General features: G+C 43.7%; 1 pseudogene; it reads left to right on the top strand.

Moving 5' to 3' along the window:
- The first annotated feature begins 2,783 nt into the window (after window positions 1-2,783).
- LOC138074485 (small ribosomal subunit protein eS27-like) lies at window positions 2,784-3,037 on the top strand (annotated as a pseudogene).
- Window positions 3,038-10,191: the final 7,154 nt, after the last annotated feature.

Genomic DNA, 10,191 nt, shown 5'->3' with positions numbered 1-10,191 from the left:
CTGAGGAGCCTCTGTGCTGTGCTCAGTCACTTAGTCCTGTCCGACTCTGCTACCCCATGGGCTGTAGCCCACCAGGCTCCTCTGTCCCTGGGGATTCTAGAGGCAAGAATACTGGAGCAGGTTGCTATGCCCTCCTCCAGGCGATCTTCCCAACCCAGGGATCGAACCCAGGTCTCCCGCATTGCAGGCGGATTCTTTACCAAGGTAGCTTGGGAAGCGTCCAGTCTCAGAATTATCCATTCTTGCAAATCAGTTACTGAGTTTACTAAAAAAAAAAAGGTGTTTTCTCACATGGTCTTCACAGAAAAAAAGTACAGAAAGATAGTGAAAAAGAAAGAAGAGTCAGAATTAGGGCAGAGGCCTAAAAAAGGGGTCCTCTTTCTGTTTTCTTCAATCAATGACTTCATGGGATATGGCATGCCTTATCTCCTCATTCAAATCATGTCATTTTTCTACTTAGGATTGGGTGCTAGCCACTGATTTACTGAGTGACTTTTGACAGTCACTGTTACCTTTCTGGGTCTATTTCCTTTTTTCAAAGGGTGATAGTGGAGGCAGCTAGTTCTTTATCAGCGAGATGAGGAAACGGGCCTAGATGTGGTATTTATTAGCATTCTTAATAATAGCCTGTGCTAAGTATTACGTTAGGTGTTTCCCACATATTCCCATTTGCTCCCACCATGTCGCTAGGCAGCAGATATTATTAGCCACTTTATAGTCCTTTCCTTAACTAACACACTATCCACCCTGTTGAACTTCTTCCCTAGTGCCTCTCACTATGATACACTCTGAGGGCGTGACAAGTCACGTGGGACAAGTTCCTCATTTTTAAGAAGCTTATGTTCAAATTGGAAAGGTAAAGCTAAACTAGGTAATAAATTGTTACAATCTAAACTGACCATAGATGCAACATTTATTAGTTATCATCATGGAACAGGTTACCACAAATCCAGCAGTTTAAGACCACATACATAATCTCACAAGTTTTGTGATCCAGGATTCTGGGTTCAGTTTAGCTCAGTTCTCTTTAGGGTCTCACAAGCCTGCAACAAGGCATTGGAGGGGTTATGTTCCCGAGTGGAAGCCAGGATCCTCCTCCAAGCTCATGAGGTGGTTGTAACAATTTCTTGCAGATATAGGACTGAGGGTCCTATTTTCTTGCTGTCCACAGGGGGCAACTCTCAGATCCTAGAGGCTCCTGCAGTTCCTCCCACGAGCCTTCTCCGCAGGCCGTTCACAACATGGCAGAGTCCTTCTTCAGGGCCAGCAAGAGACTCTCACGCCAGTCAGCAAGAAAGGAGTGTTATATAACGTGTCTGTAGCCTTGGGAGTGACACACCATTACCTTCACCATGTTCTACTGCCTAGAAGCCAGTTACTGGTCCCGCCCACACTCAAGGCAAGGGAATTACACAAGCATGTGACTCACTGAGGGGGTGATGGGGTCACAGAAAGGTGTAGTTGCTGCAGGAATTTAAAAAAGAGAGAGGGATCAGAGTAAACTGGAATCCTCGGGGGGAGGTTTCGTGGAGGGACTTAGGCTACAGTTTGAAGGATGAGTAGAAGTTAGACCAGCAAAGAGGGGAAGAGAAGAGGCAGGCCATCAAGGACCAAAGAACTATATGAGTGATGGTGTGGGGGTGGGGTTCTCCTCACAGTACACAAAAGCTAACGGAAACCTGCTGACTTTGTACATCATAAAGGATAGGAAGAACTTTTTTAAAAAAAAAACAAAAACAAAAAGGAAGCTGGATAATGGAGAGCAGATTCAGTTGTGCTATTAGCTAGCAGTGTGATTGGGGTCTGCTGGTTATCCAAGTTTAGTTTCTCAAAAACGCTTTTATTTACCTGGTTATTGTGAGGACTAACCACGCGCTTGGCTAGGTGCTCTGCAAAGTGTCCTATTTCCAAAGGTAGCTTCATCAACTTTTGAGTCCCTGGTCTCTCTGGGTCCCCCAACTCTCTGACTCCTCTTTCTCAGTCTTTCCCCCGATCTCCTTCCTCTTAAAGTCTCCTAAATTTGATGAGGGAGAGCATTCTCTGGGCTCTGACCTTGGTCCTTCTCTCACTCACTACCCCTCTGCCTTGGGACTCTCAGGAGCCCCACCCCAGACAGATGGCTCCCAAATCTATGCTCCAGCCCAGACCCTTTCCCCCAATGCCAGACTCATGCATCCAACCAGTAACTGATCAATTCTTCTTGGGTCTCCTACAGGTCACTCAAATCCAACATACCCCAAACTGAATTCATTATCTTTCCGCCCAAACTTTTTCCTCTTCCATTTCATACCTGCTCTTAAAGAATTCCACTGGTAAGTCATCATTCTTTCCTCCCCCACCCACCTGAGAGCCAAATGATCACCAAGTCCTTTTTCTTTAGCTTTTCTCCCCTCCATCACCACTGCCCTAGCTTGAGTCTCATCAATTCTCACCTGAATCACTGCAGTCGCTTCTTAACTGATCTATCTCATTCTATCTCCACACTACACAGAATAAACCTTCTGAAGCACAGATCTGATGATACTGCTGCTCTGCTCAAAAACATTCAGAGGCCCCCAAGTAATTTGGAATGACATGCAAACTCCTGGGCACCCTCTTCAGTATCTGAAACCCTCCCGGATCTGACTCTTGCCCACTTCCCCTGTCTCCTCTGTGCCCGCTTCCTCCCTGTCACCTCTGCTCTAGCTTGCAGTTCTCACACTGCTCCATATTCTTACAAATCTCTGTGTGTCCTGCCACATTTAAAATGGATAACTTTCCAGCAGTGACAACCTCCTGAGAACATGCCTCTCGCAAAGAGTCTTCTTTATCCCTCTCCAGAAGAGGAGAAGAAGAAACGCAAGAAGTGCCTGGTGCAGAGCCCCAGTTCCTATTTCATGGATGTAAATGTCTTGGGTGCTATAAAATCACCACTGTCTTTAGCCATGCACAAACAGTAGTAGTTTCGTGTGTTGGCTGCTTTACTGTCCTCTGCCAGCCTGAAGGAGGAAAAGCAAGGCTTACAGAAGGATGCTCCTTCAGACGGAAGCAGCACTAAAAGGACCTTCTATCAAGATGAACGGGAAACCATCCCAATAAACACCTTTTGGATACATCCTGTCTATTGTCTTATTTTACTGCTAGGAAGCTATTCAGGGGCAACCAGTAGTGTGGACTCTAGAGTCACTCTAGAGTCTGGGGCAAGCAAGTGGCCAAGTACTTAAAAAGTCCATTTGGGACATTGCTATCCCTAGGTTCATGGAGTAAATCTGCAGAGCTTGATTAAAAACTGGAATAGTATGTAAATGGGGCATTTCCTTTCACTTTTATGTTTTCTTAGAATTAAGAACTGAGAGTTGATACTTAAAACACAATCCAACACACCACTTTAATATAAAACAGCTTAGGATCCTTTATCTACAGTTCTCAGAAGCCTTGTTTGGAGGTGTATGAGTGCGGCTAGGCACCTGATCTGGGGCTAGGAATCTCCAGTCTCCTATAGTTAAAGACTTGTCCAAGCAGAGGTTAGTGTCTTATACTCCACAGCCAGTGTTGCAGCTGATTCTGAGCTGGTGGGGGTTGTGGACTCATGAACGGAGGGGGAGAACGTGTGGATGTGTAAGAACCTAGAAGCAAAGGAGGAAAGGAAACAGAAGGATGAACAGAGGTAAATGAGGGTGATACCTGAACTTTTCGAGATACAGATGATGATTCTTTACCTGACTGTGTACCTAGAGTTGGTACGTAAACAACCGAAACTGTCTGTATCTTATTTAGGAAGGCATTGTATGCTGGAAAAAGAATAAGAGAGATGTCAACAAGGAGATCTATTTTCACTGGAGTAAGGCTTTAAGGGTCAAGTCCGTTCATAAGTATTGCTATAAAAAAGCAATGCTTCAAAATAAATAACACTATATACTTAACAGGAAATTTTTATTCAGTGATTTTTAGAGGTATTCCAACTTTTGGCTGAAAGATGGGAAATGGATGTGTAGATAATGGTATCTGCTGTGTTGCCTGAATCATCTCTCACTATGCATTTGAGCAAAATTAGCTATAATCTACGGAGAAGGCGATGGCACCCCACTCCAGTACTCTTGCCTGGAAAATCCCACGGACAGAGGAGCCTGGTAGGCTGCGGTCCATGGGGTCTCGAAGAGTCGGACACAACTGAGCGACTTCACTTTCACTTTCCACTTTCATGCATTGGAGAAGGAAATAGCAACCCACTCCAGTGTTCTTGCCTGGAGAATCCCAGGGACGGGGGAGCCTGGTGGGCTGCGGTCTATGGAGTCACACAGAGTCGGATACGACTGAAGTGACTTAGCAGCAGCTATAATCTAAAGTTTAGCAGTGATTTCCACTTCTGAGTGGTAGCTGTTTGCCACATGCAGTTTATTGCTTCTCAGTAAGTTGGGCAGGATCTTTGGTCCACCAGGTGACTAAGGGTAGGGAGGCTACGTTAGTTTCAATTGCATGTCCCAGATTAGATGTGATAAATAGCTAGTTTGTGAAATAAAATGAAGGTAGTTTCCAAGTTTAAAGTCCACAGTGCTGAATATAAGGACTCCTTACCTAGAAAGAGGAAAACTGTTGATGCCCACACCACAGAGTGGTAAGAGGAGACTCTGGAAAGAAACTGCGAACTTCTGGAGAACACCTGAACCGTCACATTGATCTACGCATTGGCAGAATAAAAGAAGATAGTTTTTTGATATATCCAGGACAGATGTTGCATTTGAAAATTGTGTGATCCTGAGATGTCTAGCTGAAACACTCAAAACCTAGCCCTTTGGGAAATTCTTTTTGTTTTTACCAGAGGAAAAGGGGTGAACTGTACTTGGTGCCTCTACCTCTTTTTGGCTTTTTACCACTCTAATGTAACAAACTACAATTCTTGAGCCTGTCTTTTCAGCTTGCAACTGCTAAGTCACTTCAGTCATGTCCGACTCTGTGTGACCCCATAGATGGCAGCCCACCAGGCTCCCCTGTCCCTGGGATTCTCCCGGCAAGAACACTGGAGTGGGTTGCCATTTCCTTCTCCAGTGCATGAAAGTGAAAAGTGAAAGTGAAGTCACTCAGTCGTGCCTGACTCTTAGCGACCCCGTGGACTGCAGCCCACCAGGCTCCTCCGTCCATGGGATTTTCTAGGCGAGAGTACTGGAGTGGGGTGCCATCGCCAGGAATGTTTAAATGCTCTGCCGCTATAAAATGCCTGTTATCTTTCCTATGTACTTTAACTCCAGGTAACATCTTTCAACTTTTAATCCCTCTAATCTGGAACAATGACCTCTTAAATCCAGGAGCCACTTGTCCTTTTTTATTCAGCTGTCATTTCTACGAAACATAACTTTGTCCTCAATAAAACTTCAGACTTATGCCTCTGGAAGTGAAAAAATAATAATAAAAAAATAAAATAAAATATAAAATGGATAGCTGTCAAGGGCCGACAATACAGCACATGGAACTCTGCTCAGTGTTGTGTGGTGGCCTGGGTGGGAGGAAAGTTTGGGGAAGAATGGATACATGTGTATACATGGCTGAGTCCCTTTGATGCTCACATAAAACTGCCACAATATCATTAGTCAGTTACACATCATACAAAATAAAAAGCTGAAAAAAAATTCTCTCTGCCTTGGCAGAATGTCCTTCTACTACTACCCTTCCTTGCCTTGCTAACTCATCTATGACCAGTCAGCCGTTCCATGCGGAAGCCCTCTCCTCCGGGCACTCTTAGCAGCTGGTGCAGCCTCCGTCACAGCTCTCATTGCTCCGGAGTGCCAAGACTTGTACTGTAATCACTTTTTCTTTTCTGTCTCTCTTGCTAGATTCTTGAGAGTGGTAATGGTGTCTTATTTTCTGATACTGATGCTCTGATCACCTTTTCTTCTGATCTGATCCTTCTAAGTATCTTCTGTATTTATTTTGTGAGCAGGCAACACATTCATCTATCTAAAAGAACTTACAAAATGGCATAGAGTGAAATGTCTCCCACTCCTGTCCTCCCTGCTCCCCACAGTTGTCCAGTCCCCCTTCCCAGAGGCAATCGATGTTATTGGTTTCTTGTGAATGTGTTGCGTATGGGCTCAGTCTTGTCTGACTCTTTGCGACCTCATGGACTGTAGCCTGCCAGGCTCCTCCGTCCATGGAATTTTCCAGGCAAGAATACTGGAGTGGTTTGCCATTTCCTACTCCAGGGGATATTCCCAATCCAGGGATTGAACCTGAGTTTCCTGCGTCTTCTGAATTGGCAGGCGGATTCTTTACTACTGTGAAACCTGGGAAGACCTTCTTGTGAATACTGCTAGAGATATAAACATATCTATGGTTCCCTTTTATGCAGAAGTGGTATCATACTCTACAGACTGCACCTTTTCATTTAATTGTGTATAGTGTCCGTGAGGTCATTCCTTTTTAGTAAAGAACTTCCTTATTCTTTACTTACAGTTTTTCAGTTTTCCATTGTGGCTGTATCTTAACCAATGAACATTATTTCCTAGCTTTTGTGAAGACAAACAATACTGCAATGACTAACTTCACAAAAATGTCATTTCACACATGTGCAAGTGTGACAGTAGAATGAACTCCTACAAGCGGAACTGACAGATCAAGGAGTGTGCACATTTGTAGGTTTGATCATGTCATATTGCCTCCATGGAGTTTGTAGATACCATGTTTGGATCCCTAGCCACTATTACAGAGTGTAAAGCAGATAGACAATCAGTATATCTTTGACAAATACACAAATGAAGAAAAAAAAGAGCCTAGCTCTTTTAGTGGAAGTTCTCTTTTCCTTTCTCTGATGCCTTGCTTTGTTGGATAAATTTCTTCCCATCCAGTGCTCTGTTCAAACCAAATGATTCATGTTCAATCTAAATGCCATTATTATTTTGGAGCAAGATTCTCATTCAAACTTCTATTCATTTCCATATTTATTTAACTAATCAAGATCCCTCTTCATTAGCTTGGTTATAATATATGGCACATTAATTTTGTTATAATATAATAACTGAGTCCTCATCCGACATTTTAATGTCTTAGTTATTCTACTGGGGTTGTTTTTTTGGCTGCATCTCTTGGCTTGTGGGATCTTAGTTCCCTGACCAGGGGCTGAACCAGCACCCTCAGCAGTGAAAGCAGAGTGAGCAGGAAATTCCCTATTCTACTGCTTTCCCCCTGCCTGTGCCTGTATAGTCCATAAATTATTTGGAGGGGTTGCTTGTTGTTTTTATAAGTCATCAAACCTCTATAAATTAACTTTTATTCTCTTCTAACTATGTATCCCTGTTGTTTTTCCTAGATTCACAGCTTGTTAGCTGTGTGAGCTCTCTCTGCCTGTTTACTTAATCTATGAAATACAAGACATTAAAGAGTTGTGAGGACTAAATGAGATTATAGATATAAAGTGTTTAGCACTGAGTGCTTAGTGTTTGGCACATAATAATGTCGAGAGAGACAGTCCTTCATGGGTTTTTTATGCTTTTTACCCACCTTCCTGGGCCGTCGCAGGTGGCGCATTAGTAAAGAACCTGCTAGAGACGTGGGTTTGATCCCTGGGTTGGGAAGATCCCCTGGAGTAGGAAATGGCAACCTGTTCCAGTATTCTTGCCTGAAAATTTCCACGGTCAGAGGAGCCTGGCAGGCTACAGTCCATAAGGTTGCAATAAGTCAGACACAACTGAGCACACACGTACTCACATCCACCTTCCTGCATACGACAAGAACGCAAGGCCCTGACCAGTTTTTACCAGGCTCATTTCTCAGGGTTATGTTCACAGTGAGCAGATGTGAGGAACGAAATTAGCTCTCCCTCCAGGATAAAGAATACGTTTGCTTACTACTCCCTACAGAATGGTGTAGGTTCCCCAAGCTCAGTGTTCCTCAGCTGTGGAGTTTAAGTCCACCAAGTGCACAGCATTCATTTGAGCCCTCATGTCATCCTCGTGGCACGTGGTGGGGCAAGAGGAATTAATACAAAGGGGCTGAAGTTGTTGCTCCTGTCATGAATAAAATTCCTTTGTCTCTGACCCAGGAATCTTGGATCTTTTTTCAGCATTCATGAAACAGTAACAGACTTATTAGCTTGCCAGACTTGAGCAGTAAGTGCTTAAGCAAGCTATTTTTCATATTTTTGTTCTTGTTCTTCTTACTTGGCTTGCCAGGCATTCTGCACAATATTTGTAAGCTTGCGTTTGTGTAGTTAGCCAAAAAACATCAATTACTGCTATTTGCAAAGAACACTACTGTGCTGTTGGGGGAAACAAAATGAATTTAAAATAAAGGTAACTTCAAAATCATTGCTCAATACTATGTTATCATTTATATATGAAATCTAAGATATAAAACACAGTAGTGAATATAACAAAAAAGAAACAGATTCTCAAAAGAAAGAAAGAAACAAACAAACAAACTCTCAGATACAGAAAACAAACTAGTGTTACCAGTGTGGACAGGGAAGGTAGGAGGAGCCTGATAGGGGTTAGGAATTAAGAGGTACAAACTACTGGGTATAAAATGAGTAAGTTACAAAGATACATTGCACAGCACTGGGAATATAGCCAATATTTTATAATAACTATAAATGGAGTATAGTCTTTAAAACTTGTGAATCACTATGTTGTATCCCTGAAACTTACATAATATTGTAAATCACTATATTTCAGTAAGAAAAAAAAATGAACATTTTAAAACTAATAAAAAAAAAACCCAAAAAACAAAATCACTACTCAATTGAAATTATTACTTGGCCACTCTAATATCCAGGTCTAAATCACTGAGACTATAGTCTCCTCTACATAAGCTTTTTACATAGATGGGGCACTCTGGGTTGAGAAGATCCCCTGGAAAAGGATATGACAACCTGCTGCAGTATTCTTCTTTTTTTCAAAGCAACATTTATTTAAAGGTTAATCAAAATTCTTAGAATAGCATTTATTATAATGTGATTTTTGATAATTGACTAAATCAGTGGCTCTTAAGAAAAACACCCTTGTCTTGATCCTGCTCAGTATACACCCCAGTGCATGGTTTCCTTGGATACTGGATGATGCCATTCAGGTCTATGTTTTTATCTGAAAGTGGTGCCCTGAGGATGGAGATGTAGATTTGGGTCTGTCTCATAACTTCACATCCAGTGATTTTTGTTTTCTTCTGTTAGACTTAAACATGTGGACTGTCAAACTCCTGCGAGCTGCTTCCGAGCTCTACAAACACTCCTAGGGAGGGAGCCCCCCCCCCCCCGCCCCCTCGGCTCCGTCCGCGCGGGGATGCTGGGTGGATCGTGGGTAGGGGGGAAGTGGAGACTCTGCTGTAGTATTCTTGCCTGGAAAATTCCAAGGACAGAGGAGTCTGGAGGGCTATAGTCCATGGGGCCCCACAAAGAGTCAGACACAACAGTTCTTATGTAGTTGCAATATAAGAAAAGAACGTTGCACAAAAATAACTGGGCTTTAGTTCCTGTTACTTAATAGCTGGATGACTTTGGTTCAGTTTCCTCATTCATGACCCAGTTGTCTCACAAGATTGTTGGAGTCCTGAAATACAATATGTAGGGACTTCCCTGGCAGTGCAGCGGTTAAGACTCCTGCACTTCCACTCCAAGAGGTACGGGTTCCATCCCTGGTGGGGGAACTAAGATTCTGTATGCTGGCAGGCAGGATTTAGGGAAAAAAAGAACGTAATAATGATGTATGTCGACACAAAATACTGAGCAAACGAGTTATAATTTAAGACTGTGTTGAATAACAAATGTCAAATCTGTCCTAATAGAATTATTTTTAGAAGTTATGAAATTAAAAAAATTAAATTTGCCCCTCACCGAGAGATGATTCTGTCACCAACATTCTAGGGCGGATTAGGGACCCCCGGTCCAACAGGATAAAACGAACAAAAAGACGAACTACAACCCCCAGCAGGCTTTGCGCCCTGAATTGCGTCGTAAAACCTCAGCTCCGGCCCGGGCCCAGCCCTCTCCCCGCCCCCACCAACCAGAAACTACATCTCCCAGGAGGCTTCACGGCGTCTAACCGTCCTCTTTTTCCCCCGCCCCCTGTCTCCCCTTAACCCGCGCCGGTAGCTCCGTGGCCGACTAGGGTCCCGCGGTCGGCGGAGCGGGCGCGCGCGCCGGGGGTCGCGCGGCGGCTGAGAAGGGCGAGCACGCGCGGAGGGAGTGGAGGTGTAGGGCGGTGGGAGTACGGCTTGCTAGCTCGCAAG

Source organism: Capricornis sumatraensis, chromosome 2 (genome assembly GCF_032405125.1).
Source record: "Capricornis sumatraensis isolate serow.1 chromosome 2, serow.2, whole genome shotgun sequence".
Classification (NCBI taxonomy): domain Eukaryota; kingdom Metazoa; phylum Chordata; class Mammalia; order Artiodactyla; family Bovidae; genus Capricornis; species Capricornis sumatraensis.
Note: the sequence above shows the minus strand (reverse complement) of the source record. Positions and strands in the feature narration are given on the sequence as shown.